At 27.5% G+C, this 16,976-nt stretch overlaps 1 protein-coding gene across 1 annotated transcript in view; it reads right to left on the bottom strand.

The window, feature by feature from the left end:
* The window catches only part of LOC111027946, a 92,934-nt gene extending 79,814 nt beyond the window's left edge, over positions 1 to 13,120 (bottom strand). Inside the window, exon 1 of the mRNA XM_022306456.1 lies at positions 12,989 to 13,120. The gene's annotated coding sequence lies outside the window, so the exon portion shown is untranslated. The remainder of the gene's footprint in view (positions 1 to 12,988) is intronic.
* Between the last annotated feature and the right edge of the window lie 3,856 nt (positions 13,121 to 16,976).

Below are 16,976 nucleotides of genomic sequence, written 5' to 3'. Positions count from 1 at the left end.
CTTTAAGCTTTATGAATCTAGGACATTTATTCTCTATAATATTCCTTCATAAAAATTTTATAAAAAAAAACTACAATTTTTTTTTGCATAACAAAATGTATTTATTTTATGTGCGGAGAGGATATCCTACTCTGGAAGAGGGAATTATTTATATACTATTATTATCATTATTTTTATTATTTATTGTTATTTATTGAGATACAAACAAACGCCATAAGGGCTCAAGTACGGTAATTCAGATATAACATAAGTAAATTTTTTAGGTATAACTTTAATTAAATTATTAATCACATAATATGAATACTAAAAAATTAATACTTAACTTAAAAAATTACATTTTTACATAACTGATATGTATGTAATAAATGAATAAAAACAAAAATCAACATAAGTAGGTACAATGTGTGCTTTTTTTTAATTTGTTTTTTTTATTTTTTAAATTTTACATTGGTGACCAGAATAGTTTACTGGCCCTAAGCGGTTACACTGGCCGAAAAAGAAAAGGTTCACTTAGGCCGAAATAGGTTCCACCCATCGTTTCTAATCTTGTGCAACAAATAACAGTTCCAATATAGTTCGTCCAGTCGGTTAAGAACTGTTCTAAAGTTTAAATATTTAATAAGAAACAGTTCGAAAAATTTATTTTAAAATCCAAATCAATTATGAGTTTTTCACGTCAAAAAATAAAATCCAAATTTAAACCAAAAATGTATAAATACCGTAGGTATTATGTAAATGTATACATTTTATGAATTATAAATAATGTTAGATCATATATGTATAGATTAAAATAACAAAGTGGCGCTTCAAAAATATTACTGGGTAACCCTTCGACTATACGCTGTTCAAATAATTTAAGTCTTCGTAAGTAGCAATCGTGGGTATTCAAATATTTGTTTATAACGACAATCAATGTAAATAATATCGTACCTAATAATATAGTAGATGTACCTATCTGTTTGTCTAACTAACTACCCATCTGTGTATACATCTAAATTATATCACAGTCAGCGCAGTTAATTAGACACATTGTTTATTATCGTTTAATTAGAATGTTCTTTTTATGGGTGGAAGAGGTAAAAACAGCGTAACCTGGCTTGTATAGAAACATTGGCAACAGCGTGGAATAAGATCACATTCCTACGAAAATACGGTCATTTTGGAAATAGATAGTTCATAATAATATGTAATTGATTCAAATTTTAATTCAATTGAAATTTGAATTATACATGTTAGAAAGCAACTTTTTCCAAGTTTATCATATTCTACTTAGAAGTTTTGCATAGTCTCCATATTATGTGTTCAACAAAGTTCATATACACATTGAGCATGTGATATACATGTATTTATTTATTTGTTTTGACTTTTCGTTTTATTCATATTAACAGAAAACTTTTGTACGAATAGAACAATACGGGCGATTGTACTTATTAAACACATGCGTTGTTCTATAAACACATGAGATCTAAAAACAAAAAAGTTACTAAAACAATACAGAAGAATCGTAGGTGACGGGCACTCAACTTGCTTCACTAGTGTTTTGGCATAATTCAGTGTTATATTATAATTTTAAATTTTAAAAGATCTCGGAACTTTTAATATTACAAAAGAATAGAAAAATTTACATACAATTTTCAAATTTAAAATTTCGGTGGTTAAAATAAAAATATGAATAAATGTTTTCTACATTTATTGAAAATATTCGGAATGTAATAAACAAAATTGTACAACGTTTTAAGTCTTATAATACTAGTATTGTAGAACTTGACTAAGATTACTACAAATGCGATTTAACGAAATATACAGATCTTGTATTTTAAAACGTATTGGTAGATAACTGCATAAATGGGACTTTTGAAGAATTTTAACTACCAAGAGCAATGCCATTCAAAAAAATTATTAAATAGGTAATTAGGTAATGAAAAAGAAATTTAGTTAGAAAAATCCACAATACAATTTCTGCTTACTGATTATAAACTTTCGTTCAATTCCGAAATATTTTTGATGTTATAATAAAACAAATACGTTCTAAGCTGTTCACGTAGGTCAGTTAGGTTTATTCATGATAATCATTTCATTAAATTATCTACATGATAATCATTTCATTAAATTATCTACATGATAATCATTTCATTAAATTATCTACATGATAAATTGAACAAAATTTATTTTTCCTACGAATTTATTATAGCTTAAAAATTGAAATCATTGTACAACGTGCAATATCCTGCTTTCGGTTTCAATTTTTCTTCATACATATCAAAACTTAAAAAACGATCTTACGTAAATTTAAGCAATATAGAGTACTTATGAACTGAATTATTTAAGTTGAACCAAATCGCTTAAATGTTAACAAATAACTAATAGTTTTACATTCATATAGTTATATAATTCCAATAACACAATTCCTAGAATACTAAAAGCTATATTTTATATTCCCTCCAAATTATTATTAAATTAATCCAAACTAAAATTCTAACTCCGCTGTCCCCCAGTCGCCGGAGAACTGGGAATGAACCATTTACCAACTGAATTAAGTCATTGACTTTGGCAATATTAATTTTAGATCTAAGCGAAACAAAGCGTGTAGTATTGGTTATATAATTTTTTTTTTGAGGTCATGTTTTCAACTAAATATAATGATATTAATTAGGTAAAGTTGTAACACATCTAATACGTCAAAAACCAAATGAGCAAGTATCTACAAAACTACCAAGAATTTATTTTCTGAAAAAATTATGCAAGTGCGGAATTACATACGAATTTATTTTATCATATGAAAATAATGAGAACTAAACATTTTAAATCGTATTAATCGTATAACTAAAGGCTGTAAGCATACAAATGCGTAATGATAATTATACAGCACTATTGAGCAGCGTCAAAAGTGAACTAATTCAGACGAAATTTTGCCCCCGCCCCCCGTCCGCGACCGATGTCTCTATAGCAGGATAAAACATTTTTTATAAAAAATTCTTTGAATACATTTATTTTTAGGCCATACAAGGACAATATATATTATCGGTTAGCCGATTGACTAATTAATATTGGATAGAATTATTCCAATTACATACTGAACAAATCGATTTCCCGGCTAGACTGTAGTAGAGTTTTTTGTATTGTGATTTTTTTTTAGTTGATTTAAAAGTGTAAAATAGCTTGCCATTTTGCCATATAAATAATATATATTTGATGACGTACTTCATGGAGTTACAGTACCTAGTTGTTTGAAAAGCTTTAGTGGTCGAAAAACAACCAATACGGTGTATAATATATTATGCATAATGCCAAAAATGCATTCCAAAAAGAGCCATAGTTTTAGAGCACGCGTACACTTATTTTCACCATGTTTTACTTAAATATTATATTTTAAAGTTTTTCATGCTGCCGGAAAAACAAATTGTAGCTGGCTTATAATATTAAGCATAAAGTAATTATAAATATTTTCAAAAAAATGTAAGCAAAGACCATTCAAGGCCATTGTAAACATGAAGTGAGAGCACTCCAGTTTATCAGAGATAAAAGTTATACAAACAAAGTTATAATATTATAAAAATGATTAATTTATTAAACTGCTTTATTTACATTTATTTTTATTATGCGAACCATTCATTCCATGTGTATTTATTATTTGTATTGTAATGTAATACAAGTATATAACTAATAATCACTTCCAACTTCATAAAGGTATGTAATTTTTTTTACAATATTCAGTTTATTCTTTTATTTTTCATCCACATGACTTAAAAAGTTAAAAATATTTTAAAGGTATAAATAATATTTAACTAAAATAATATACTTGTATGGAACACTAATGGCCAAGTCGTTGAAGAAAGTGAAAGTATAAAGTAAAATAATATTTGTTTCAGAAAATACTTATTGGGTTAACAAAAGTTACACAAAAGTTCTACCAAAGTTAAAATATTGATTGAACAAATTTAATTAGATAATACTTTTAAATTAATGGAACTGTATAATCTCTGGATTATTTTTTGAATAAGACTAAAAAATAAATATCCGATGAATCCTTTATGTAATAGTTAATATTTCAAGCCTTTAAACACCCTTAGGGGTTAAAGACTATGCTAATGCATCAACAATTTCACGTTTCATATAATCTGAATGTATTTATGTTGTTGATTTTATTTAATTATGATACAAATTCCATTATTTTTTAAAAGAAATCGCAAAAAGTCCTCAAATATAATTTTGCTAAAAGTGTTTTTAAGTACAATAATAATTACTTTAATATCTTCTAGATAAGACACGTATAAGTACTAATTCATAAAATTCTTTGTATGTAGGTTCGACCGGATTTAATTTAAAAACTTCAGGATGGATTTAAATTGGACTATAAATTTGGAAAGTGCCTCTCAAAGGAACACACGACTAATAAATTCGAGTATACGTAGGTATGTCTGAAATTAGGTTTGACGTAACAGATCTTGTAAGGGAGAACGATTAAAAGAAAATACCGCGGTGATTTCAGGCAAGCGTTACCAGTGGTACCTAAAATGGCACACGTGCCGATATTACAAAAAAGTGTATAATAAAATCAAAAGTTTGGAAGCATGCCAAAAGACTTCAACCGACCATGGGAGTTTGGATACGAGGCTATCAAAATTTAGAAGAAAATATTATATGCTCTGCTTAAAATCGGTGATGGATTATGTAGGTACTTCTGAAAATAGCTATGTTAATGTTAAAAATAGTTTAGGAACTTTCGTCTGATTTTTCGATCAACGTATTGATAGTCAAGCTATCGGTCACAAATTGAGCGAATAGTAGGTATTCCATTTCAATTATAAGTGCTTATCATATATTTATGTAGATGAATCGCGATAGAGACGTCGTTCGATTATAAGGTAAAACTATCTGTAAAATATTATTTAACTTCATTATTTTGAACAATTATTTCCCTAAGATTACATAACATAAATCTTAAATTATCATACGTATACGAACTACAATGGTTAATCATTAAGATTATATAGCAGACGATCGTTTTGGACACTTCGGGTCGGTTAGTTAACTAAGATCACAATGTTTGAGAATAATTACCTATGATGTTAAAATATTACTGGACGGTCGAATCAAAATAGATGGATTAAACAATTAGGTCTTCAGGTATCGTAAAGATATCTTCTAAGCAAGTGCGTCACAATTTTTATTTTTATTTTTTTAATCTATTTCGACCCATAATTCTGATCTCTAGAGTAAAAGATTAATGCGTTCATAGCGAAAGGTTTGGATCTCGAAATTAAAGACAACGTCTGTGGGGACTCCGAGACGAACGATTCGAGATATTCGGAAAACTTCTCAAAAATTGTTTCTCTTTTAATCAAGGGAATTTAAGCCCCAGAACGCCGTTTGATTTATTGATTAGAAAATATTTACTCAACATGTAATGTAAATTATAAATATATAAGTGCCTAAAAACTAAAAATTAAAACTTAACTTTACGTAACATTTTTTAATTGTTCATACATTTTTCTGATGTATTATGTAAGTAATCATAAAGACCTGTAGATTTTACATTTTCTTTACATTTTAAATGGTTATTACTAACAAATAGGTAATACTATCTAGAAATAAAATGTTATTATTTGAGATTAACTACTAAGTATTTTGTTAATAAATGAATTTTATTCTTTTGGTATTAGATTCATACTTAATATTAATTTATAGAAATATGTAATATAGATGATTATTATTTATTATAATATAATTTTTGTAATTATATCATAGTGATAAAGTATCGTTAATGATTCGTTACACTTATGACTTGTTGACTTAAGAAAAAAGGAACTTCATGTACATCAATATAATTAATAATTATGGATGAATACATAGTTATCAAGATATGTTAATCATGATAATAGTAATTAAGCTCTTAACTTACTCCATTAAAGGTTTAAGAAATTACTGGAGAGTTCCATCGTTGGATGATTTCCCTCGTCTTTTGTTTCATGTGTCGTTTTTTATTATGTATGTGTTTGTATCCGTCATTTTTAACTTATCGTGTTATTAAATACAGATTTAAAATTTTCCTAAATAAAAAAAACTTACTCCATACACAACCGAATAAAGTATATTTATAAAGTGTATTTATATTTTATAATACATTTTTATGTAAATAATATCGTTGACATAAGCCAGGTTGTATCTATACTAATCAATCAAACAATAAAATAAAATAACCTTTTTAACATAATCCAAAATAAAAAAAATTTGTAAATATTATAATCATAATAATTATGTTTACCTAAATTATTTATATTTTGAAAAATTTTTGGAAACATGTTTATTAAGTTAATTCAAGTAATTTAATATGCAATACTATACGTATATAATGAACATATTATTATAATACATATTAAACTGCATTGTTTCTATAGTTCTACAACAATAGTTTTATGACAACAATATTAGGTATGCCCTACATTGCTAAATCCATAGTATTATTTTATTATTTATCGAGTATACATACAGTGTCGTTCGAACTTCAGTGGCTAACACCATCTTCTGAAAATCAAGTTCTGAATCGATTGTTAAAACGCGAAATAATAATCTTACGTATTACTCATAATAAAACTCTATAATAGTGGCCGACTGCCAAAAAATTTAATCAAAAGAAGAATCATAACAGAAATACGAAATATTATATTGTGTAGTATCACACTGAATACATTACAGTTAATGATTATATAACAATAAGTGTCAATAAATTTAAAATATCACATTGTACCAACTTAGTACTTACTAATCGAACTGCGTGTGGATATTAAAAATTGTATTAAATTGTTCTATAATAGGTACCAAGAACTAAGAATCTTAGTTCATGTAGGTACTTATCATCTTAATATTTATTTTATGTTAATGACATAGAGTTTATACTCTACTGCAGAACGTGCAGCATGCACACTATAATGCACATATAATATAAAACTATAGGATGTTAGATATTATAGATACCTACCTACCTATAACTGCACTGCACTATGAATGTAAAATCTATGTTATACAACGTAAACAACTTTACCTATTTATTATGTAAAATATTGTTGCTGTAAATTATTTATGCAGCATTAAAGTTTCAAAATGAAATGTCTATTTAGTATTCATATTATTAATGAATGCATCACGAAATTACGTCATAAATTCTTGACGTAAATAACTAATAAGAATATCAACATCTTTCAGATTAAAATTTGTATCAATCTATCGTAAACAGAATTTATAATTATTATAAAATACATAAGAAACATGTTCCAGACTGAGTAGTATAATTGTCATTATTGAGTTCGATACAGCTATAGTAAATCACCAATCGATAATATAGAAACATGTATACCTAACACCTACCTACCTATTACTGAATATTATATTGGTGAAGATAAAGCTTCGACGGCCAAGGTATAGTGCCATAATTCCCACACACACATGTACTTAAATGACACTTTGTTGCACTACTAAGCGCAATAAATACTTTAGAAAGATTTAGACTTATATAATTGACGAGCTTTATTAATTGATCTTATTTTACATTCACAAATTAACTTTTTTTCTCATTAAAATAATTCATTCACGAATATAATCATCGGTTATATAGAATGACATGTTATAATATTACAATCAAGAACATTCTCTACAATTTATTTAACGTCTAAGATAATTCATAAAATAATAATCAATCCATTGAACATAACTCAACAATGTTATTCATCTGTGTGGAAGTACGTTGATAGATATAGTAGAAATAGTTGTGTTTGGGAAGGATGATTTCTGGTTAGTTTTCTGTAGAATATAATATGATGGGCAATGGCAATGGCATACACTTAATAATGTACGTCATGATATATTTGACAATCGTAATATAATTTAAATACCTAGTAAATCCTAAATTCCTAATAATGTGGGGAAATATACATCAATACATATTAAGTAAATAGTAATGAAAAAACTAATAATTGCAGTTATATTAAATCTCTATTAGAATTTATGCTGCATTAATTCTCGAAAAATATTAAATATGAACAGTGTTCAGTTATTGAACACATACATTTTAAAAAAAACCTGAAAATGACTTATAATAACATGATCCATATCTAAGGAATTTTTGAAGAATTCAAATAGTATCATCTTTTCAACGAGAAATTTAGAAAAATATAGTCAACATAGTGAATAGCTTCTGTGAGACTTCTCGATTTGACGATTTTATATCGATATCAAAATGCAATGAGGCATCAACCTAACCTAGCCCACAGAAAATGTATAAGTTAAAATAAAATATTTCTTTAAAAAAAAACAATCATTTCTAAAATATTAAAATTATCATTTTTTTGATTAATATGAGTTCCTATTATTGGGTGGCCCATCGAAAAAAAAAATTTCGGTATCTCTGTCTTGGTGCAAAGATTATTGTAATTTGGTAAAACGTTAAAATCACTTCACTGACCATATTCGACAAGTCATTTTGTTTATTTTTACAACTCAATTATTCGGTTTTTAACTATTGCAAGCTATTTAACACATATGTGACCTATAATGTTCTGTAGATTCTAGATACTATTATGCTTAGATTAACACATTAAATTAATAATAATTTATCAAGAAAGATATCTGTCCACGAGAAATATAGACACCAAATTTGAAAACAACAATTTTTAAACAAAAGTGCTAACATTCATTATACATATTATTATTATACCTACTAGAATTAACAGCATTAAGACATTCTACAACATTAATTTTGATTTATAGCATATGTGTGCATATAATGGAAATAAAAAAAAGTTTGTAATCAATTTGTAACAAATAACACCAACAAAATAAAAATAATACGTTGTTATTGAATAGATATGAGAAATGTTCCAGAAAAATAATGAAGTTTTATGTTAAAAATGAATAACTCATGTTTTCATAAAACAAGAGCTCTATCAACATTTGTAAATATATCACATGATATAATACTGTCATAAATTATAATAAATTATCTGTCAGCAACACAAATTTTGGGATAGAAAATGAATATTTAAAAGCATACCCTACACTAAAATTTACAATTATTCAAAAATTCAATTCCAGCAAACACTATAACCATCCACATATGTCATTTTAACTAATCTAATTTAAACTCATGTTTAATTATCTGTGAGCTAATCTAAGTATAAAATATTTAATAATCGAATGTAAAATTGGAAAAAATATATAATATTTTATAATGATTCAGCTACAGGAGAAAATGTTTAATGTACCTATACAATATTTATCTATAGATCGTTACACCGATGTACTATTATCCATTCACACAGTTTTAAAAATCAATTAAATTTTATGATACCATGGCCTCACTATAATACCTGATAATATATGCGATACGATTTCCGATTTCAACCAAAAGCCACGGAGATATAAATAAAACAATTATTATTGTTTGTAAACTAATATATTTTTTGTTTTGGAATGTGAAATTTATTAAAAAAGATATTAAATAACTAATGAAAAATATCTAGTGATTTTCATGATTCCTGAAAACGAAAAATATTAATTTAGAATTCCATAATGCATACCCTGCAACTGCTTTGTATTATGTTATTCAATTTACGCGTAACATCGTTTTGCGTTTACTAATTCGCCCTTATATTTGAAAATAATAATTGAAGTACGGTGTGTATAAATTAATAAAAAAACTAACCGTATTCTAGTTTATTTATAGAACTATAATACCTACAGTGAAGCACTGGACTGGTTAATAGGGTTCGGTTTTGCAATATAGCACTAAAATCCGGTCGGTAGACCGTACTATAATAGACTAAAGCAGTAAAGCAATATCCGATGTTATCATTTTAACCACTTGGAATAGGTTGAGCGATGTGCTAAAAATCTATGGTAATAAAATTACAATTAAGCACCATAGTATTTAGGTACTGTACTTACTACTTACTGAAATACAGTAAAATATTTTACCATCAGAAAAGTATAAAAAGTATTAAGAAGAAAGTGTATATTTAATTAATTAATTACGTCTCGAATTCCGCTTATTTTAAACTCTGGGCGGCACGAGTCTTACGATGATGTATTTTTTTCCGGCTAGCACTTTCTCAGGCAAACTAAACCCTAACCAATTTTCTGGCAGCATTTATATTATAATTGTTGTATGTATAAATTTTATTTTAATATCCAACGAATGTTCGTTAAAATTACTATGAATTACCACAAATTAATATTTAGCAAAATAGTGTTATAACTCTCCACAGTTTTTTTATTTTGAAACTATATCAAAGTTTTTATAATTTTTTATTTTGGTGTTCAATAAAATATTTGAAAAATGCAATCTTACAACTACATTTTTCTCATATTAACGCTAAAAACCGGATAGGCAATGTTGTGCATTTCAATTTGAAAAAAAATTACTTAATTATTCGTTATGGTATTCAATGCAAAATATAAAAGTATCAAAAGAAAATAATAATATTTTTTGGAACAAAGTTGAAAGAACATCTAGAGAATAGGATATATATTCAACAATAAAAGAACCATTCAAACCAATACATCACAAGGTTTCATTATAAATCTAAAATTAACACGAATTGCAACATTTATTAATTATTTCTTAGTAAAAATAGCATAATTAATAAGTGTTTTTAATTATTAGACATACAAAATCCATTTACCACATGTACAATATTTCTTTTTCAACGGACATAACAACCAAATGGTGTTTGTTTAATGACCCAAATACGGTCAGAAAACTTCGGTTAAGAGTAATTTTGCTACGGGCAAAGTACAAGAGTTTCCAAGTGTTGTAATTAATTTGAAGCTGATTAAACTTTTAGGTTTCTCCAACGTTTTAATTTTGGAACTTATTATCTGTATTTTTTACTGCATGCATTTTAATGATAACTATAAATTAATAATATTTTCAATAACTTAATAATTGTGTATATTACATTCAGATTGGAACAAATATATTGGTTTACGAGTATATTTTTTATAAGCACTGTGAAATTGATTATTTTGACCTCTTCCCCCATCCCCTACACCAAAAATCAAAGTAAAAACTAAATCTAATTTGCTGCCAAAAACTTCATTTTGAAGTCAGCTGTATTTATCTATCATAAAAAGTGCCCTCAGACGAAAAAAACAAATTTTATTTCTAATCCAAAACATTACTAGATTAATTACAATTTACAATAATTCAGAGTTCTCTGTATATTTAATTTAAGTTTAAATTAATTAATTAACATAAATTAATACATATTAAATAATGAATATATAAAATAGGATCACTTCAATATTCTTAGTAGCAGGTATTTATGGAATCCCAGTACAAAACATTATGTAGTTTTTTTTTTTCTTATATATAATTATTTTAATTAAAAAATTATTAGAAATATAATTTTTAATATAATAATATGTACCATTTCGTTATTTATATCTTAGTTACATTTCATTTAAAATAAATTGTTGGGACTACAATTTAGTATCTGAATGATTTTACAAATATCGGTTGAAAATAAAAACATTTAAGTATTAATATTATAATCACTACTAATATTATTTTACACGTACAATAGCTAATTTAATCTTAACTTTTTTTCAAACTTTAAACAAACAACAAATTGTATACATTTCATGGATCACTATTGATTTCATAAGTTTATTGACTGATTATCAAATAGGAATATTTAAAAAAAAATGTTGTTTTAATTTTATATAGTTTTATACTTCAACATATTCATTATAAGTTATTTATTTAAGTATATAATATTTTGATAAAATATTTAGTTCTACTGTAAAAATAAATACATTATCCGGTCTAATACTGCAATTAGGGGACATAATATTGAATTTGATTAAAAAATAAAATATTTCCAAATATATTTAATATTATTATCATACATATGATTCTGTACTAAAATAATCGTGTGGATCAGACGATTTTAATGTATCTAAATACCATATAGTTGGTCTGATGATTCCTTTACATGCTAACACTAATAACACCAATCCTAAGAAATTTGACGAAGTTTCTCCATATTCTAAGAATATATTCCAAACAAGCACAGATGATGAAATTTAAATTCAAAACAGCACTCTTCCAAGATACTATATGTCAAATTCCAATGAAAGGTAGTTTTTTCATCAATTTTCTCGGTTCTCGGTCAAAATGCTTTCAAACAATAACTTTTTAACACAAAGGATATAATGTACCTATAAGTCAAGACGATTCGTAAACTTTTGTTTACATAGAACAACAGTTTTAAACAAACTTCTATTATATAACTGACTTATAATATAAAATAGTAATTCTTAATTTCACATCAAATTCGAAAAATAATTTTTAGCTTTAACACTATGATTTATTAATGTAGTATGTGTATGCAATGATTTACTTAAACTACGTAATTTAATCTATTAATTTATATTTTCTTACTATGTGTGTCTAATCATTTACCATTAAATATTAATGAGTGACCAATAACCATAAAATCAATTAAATACGCATTATATATAAATATATTCTATCGGGATGGAGTGAACTTTAGTTTAAAAGGTTCGACCAATAAATTACTTACGAAAAAAAAAATGTTCTGATGTGTGCCTTTATTTTCTTCCAGATTTAATACGTTTTATACGATTTAATTAATCAATGTATTTATATTATTGCTTGTATGTGGAAATTGTCATTTTTTGAACAATAAATAAATATTTAGAAAAAAATTATAGGTACGTATAGCCGTATAGGTAATAATATCATAGGTGTTATAATTGCAATTAGAACATATTATCATTAAACTTGCAGGCATATGAAACCACCGAGTCAAAAATATCGTCTACGAGCACGTGCTTAAAATTTCGTAGTCGTGTTCTAAAAAAATTAGAGTAACGATGGAACACCATAATATTATAATGGTGATGATGACACATCAATCGAAAAATGAGGCAAAAAAATGTGATAATCAATGTGGAAAAAAATACGTACTTGACGGTGGCACTCTGCGTGCGGACGAAAAAGAGCTCGCATCCGAGGGGAGACGATCGTGACCGGTCCGGCGGCGGCGGATGAACACGCGGCCAGATCACACGGTAGCCAGGCGGCACATGAATCGGCCGAAAAAGCAGGAGACGGTGGTGACGTATGAACGCGTCCCCCGGTGGCGGCGGCGACGGTTACTTTGGGTCATGACGACCAGAGGGCGTCCAAGGTGGGGAGGAGGATCGATCCTGAATCTGACAAGAGGTTTTGCCAGGAGTAAACCGTTTGCCGCCCTGTCGTCGCCGCCCCAGCTCTGCCCCTCACCGGAGCCACTGTACTACTACACCGGTGCACATCTAGTGTAATTGTGTATCAGATCCTAGTCGGCGTGCGTGTGTGTGTACGTGTGTGTGTGCGTGTGTGGGTGTGTGTGCGTGTGCATTATTATAGGTGTGCGAATGTGTGTGGCGGCGTAAGACTATAGTGCATTATTCGCCGAGACAATATGGCATATCCGTGACGTCAAAATCTAACCCCGGGGAAAAAAAAAAATAATAAAAATGTTTCGAATAAATTCCGTATTGTTGTGTGGGTAATGCGCGCGCAAAGGCCGAGGGAAAACGATACTAGTAATGGATATAGCCGCAGACGGACGCAAGTGTGTGACCTTCTGTGTGTATGTATATACAACTAAACACATAACAATATATACCTATAGCCGACTTGCTGACTCTTCCGAGAAGTCTGAGGGAAAGTGAGAGAGGAAGGCGCCGCGACGGGTGTTTTTCTTCGGTGTATATATGTACATATATATATATAGTTTCAAGTTTGGTCCTTCTGGACAGGAATCCATCCGCCGATATTGTATACGGTTTCAACTTTGAAAGTACCTACCCGTATACATAATAGTAAAGTCTTTACATATTAAGCCGCGGATGACGTGAGTCACACTTGAGACTTGACGGGAAAGACATGAATAGTGGTACGTGGACGTTCGGATAATTCAAATCTGCACTATATTATGTACCTACCAGCATCCCGTCAATTAAAAATAATTATAAACGTGAAAACAAAACTGTTTGTTTAAATACTTCAACAACAATTATTATGATCGAAAACTTTTTGTACACTTTGAAACAAAAATAATTAATACTAAGTTAATCTCTCAAAAAATCAAAACATGCCCTTAATATTTTTTTTTAAGCTTCAAATTAAAACGACTACAGTATTATTTTATGTTAGTTATGCATTTCAAAAGACGACTTAAGCTTAAAAATTTTCAAGAAAGCGTCAAGACAAGACAGGGTAGATATACTCAACTGAAAATATTTAAATTATTTTATTATTAACACTAAATTATTATATTCGATATTCAAGTATAAAATAGTGTGCCTATTCAGTTTTTTATAAGCCCAAAGATAATAAATGGAATGTCCAAAGTGAGCCTTTTCCGTCATTATTGTCTTAGAACAGCTGAACACAATAAATGTCATTGGTATTTGATACATGCTAACGACTCCTTAAAATACTTCTAAATTTTTTTTCTTTTTAAATAAGGTAAATTATAATATTTGATCGAATTAAATTTAATCATCAGGTGAATCGTTGGCCAATTTTAATCATTCGTTCTTGAATACTTATAAGATTTAAGTTACAGTTAAGTCAAATGCATAATTTATTATTTTAATGTACTTAAATGTTACCGTGTGGCTATCCTATTTGATGACTGCGGGAAATAGGTAATATCATATATTATTATGTCGCATGTATGAGATAGATACAAATCATTGTAAACAAAAATCTTAAACGTTTAGGTTAGAAAAAATATACCATTAAAATACAATGAATAAATCCTTTCACTTTGTTCAAAATTAAAATAATTGAAGAAAAAGTACCTACATAAAAAAAATACATTGTATTATTCGAGTGAATAACTCATGTCTTTTGAAAAACTCTTGAAAAATAAAATGTGTCACAAAAAAACTGTGTTTACGGAACAATAAAAAAACTATATAATATTTTAAACCAAATATGTATATAAATTTGTTATTTTGTAATCTATCTACGGTCTACATGAAACGTTTTTTTTACGTATCCAGTTATATTAATAAAAAATCTAATCTAATAATTTATTATAATATGTGTAATAAGTTTTTAAGCTTGAAAATACCTACTTAAATTTTATCTCACAACCATTAATTATGAAATATCTATTAATGAATTTTATAATTTAATTATAAACCTAAGTCAATTGAATAAATGATCAGCTATGTAATTGAAGTATGACAACTTTTTTTAATGATATTATAAAAGCAACGAAATATTACGAAAATTCGTTAAAAACTATTTTAATCAGAGAATATTATGAAAGTGTAAGTTAAACACCTCTGTCAAGAGGACAGAGGTACTAGAGCCTATATTATAGGCTCATGTCGCTAATGATTATTCTTGTGTCAACGTAGTTTCAAAATATTTATGAAGGGGAATTTGGCTCATAGCACGTGCACAAAGAACAGTAAACAATTTAAAATTCTATATGAAATGAGAGTATAAAATTATACAATATTAAGACACGAGTACACAACGTGCTTTTAAATATTTTAATGTTTGACTGACATTACCCTGCAATGCCTCAAGTCACAATTAATATTTACTTTTAGCACATGAGATGCAAACATAGTGTTCATCTATGTCATACTGATTATCGTAAGTAAATTTGATAAAATTGAAATCGACACTATAATACACTATTAAGTATTAGGTATATTCTTTTATACATCCGAGTTTAATTTGAATTGACTGTATTAACTCAAATACTCGTAACAGTCTAATATTACCTATAACTACACATTTCTCCAGTGTAAAATCATCCCCTAAGAAAATTAATTTGAATTTTAAAACACTGCGTTGGACGTAAAGGCAATATCATAAAAACCTAAACTTCATAAAGAAAAAAATAATCTCAAAATAGAATAAAACAAAGAATTTAATTATTCAAAGCTATAGGCACATGAATAAGTACTATAAATATTTAACAGGTTAATACAACATTATAGTATGACCTGTAAAGTTAAGGCGACCGGTGTTAATGTGATTTTTGTCTTCAAAAACACACTTAAGGGGGATAATGATCCTGCCCTGTAGAATCAACCAAATTTTTTTTTTTTTTGAATTGATATAGCAAAATATTTTACAGCCCGCATCGAACTTTTGTTTTCAATATGTTAATCTCAATAGCTTAATAATAAGTCTTTAAAAAAAATGATAATTTTCAGCTTTTTTTACAAAATATTTTATACCATTATTCAAAATGAGATGAAATATCTGAGTTTAATGTGAACTGTTTAATGTAATATTGCTGTTTATTAATTCAAATAAAATTACTTGAAACTATTCAGTTTTCAACGAATTATTTATATTCCCTTGAAGTCATTTTTGTCCGCCGAAACGTCCAAAACGAACAACTAAATATTTTTTTATTTGTAAGTTAATGACACCTGCCAGCAATGTTTATATACCTTCGAACTCACACTAATAACCATGTACACTATTACATACTCACAATACGGTGCGACGCCAAAACGATATGTAAATTAGGTTGCTAATAATTTGCTCCTTAATAAATAGCCAGCACCGGGCACCTCAAAAAGAAATAATCAATTCAGCTGTGGTCTTACATATTTGTAAAAATGGCATGCAAAAATGATTTAATCTCGGGTTAGACTAATTATTGACCAAACTAACCCTTAGATTAAATTAGAATATTTAATTATTTTTGAAATATCCCCCACACGTCGTTGTAAAATAATAAAATGTACATAAAAATATTATAAAAATTATATAATTTTATTATATTTAAATTATGTTTATTCAAAATATTTTTTTATTTTATTAATTTTTATACGTCTAAGCATAAAATAAAAAAAATCTTAAAGGGGGAGTAGTTGAACACCCATACCCCACCATACACTCCCCTCCCCCCTCCCACACACAC

Source organism: Myzus persicae, unplaced genomic scaffold (assembly GCF_001856785.1).
Source record: "Myzus persicae strain clone G006 unplaced genomic scaffold, MPER_G0061.0, whole genome shotgun sequence".
In the NCBI taxonomy this organism is placed as follows: Eukaryota; Metazoa; Arthropoda; class Insecta; order Hemiptera; family Aphididae; genus Myzus; species Myzus persicae.
This window is presented reverse-complemented; position numbering and strand designations above follow the sequence as displayed.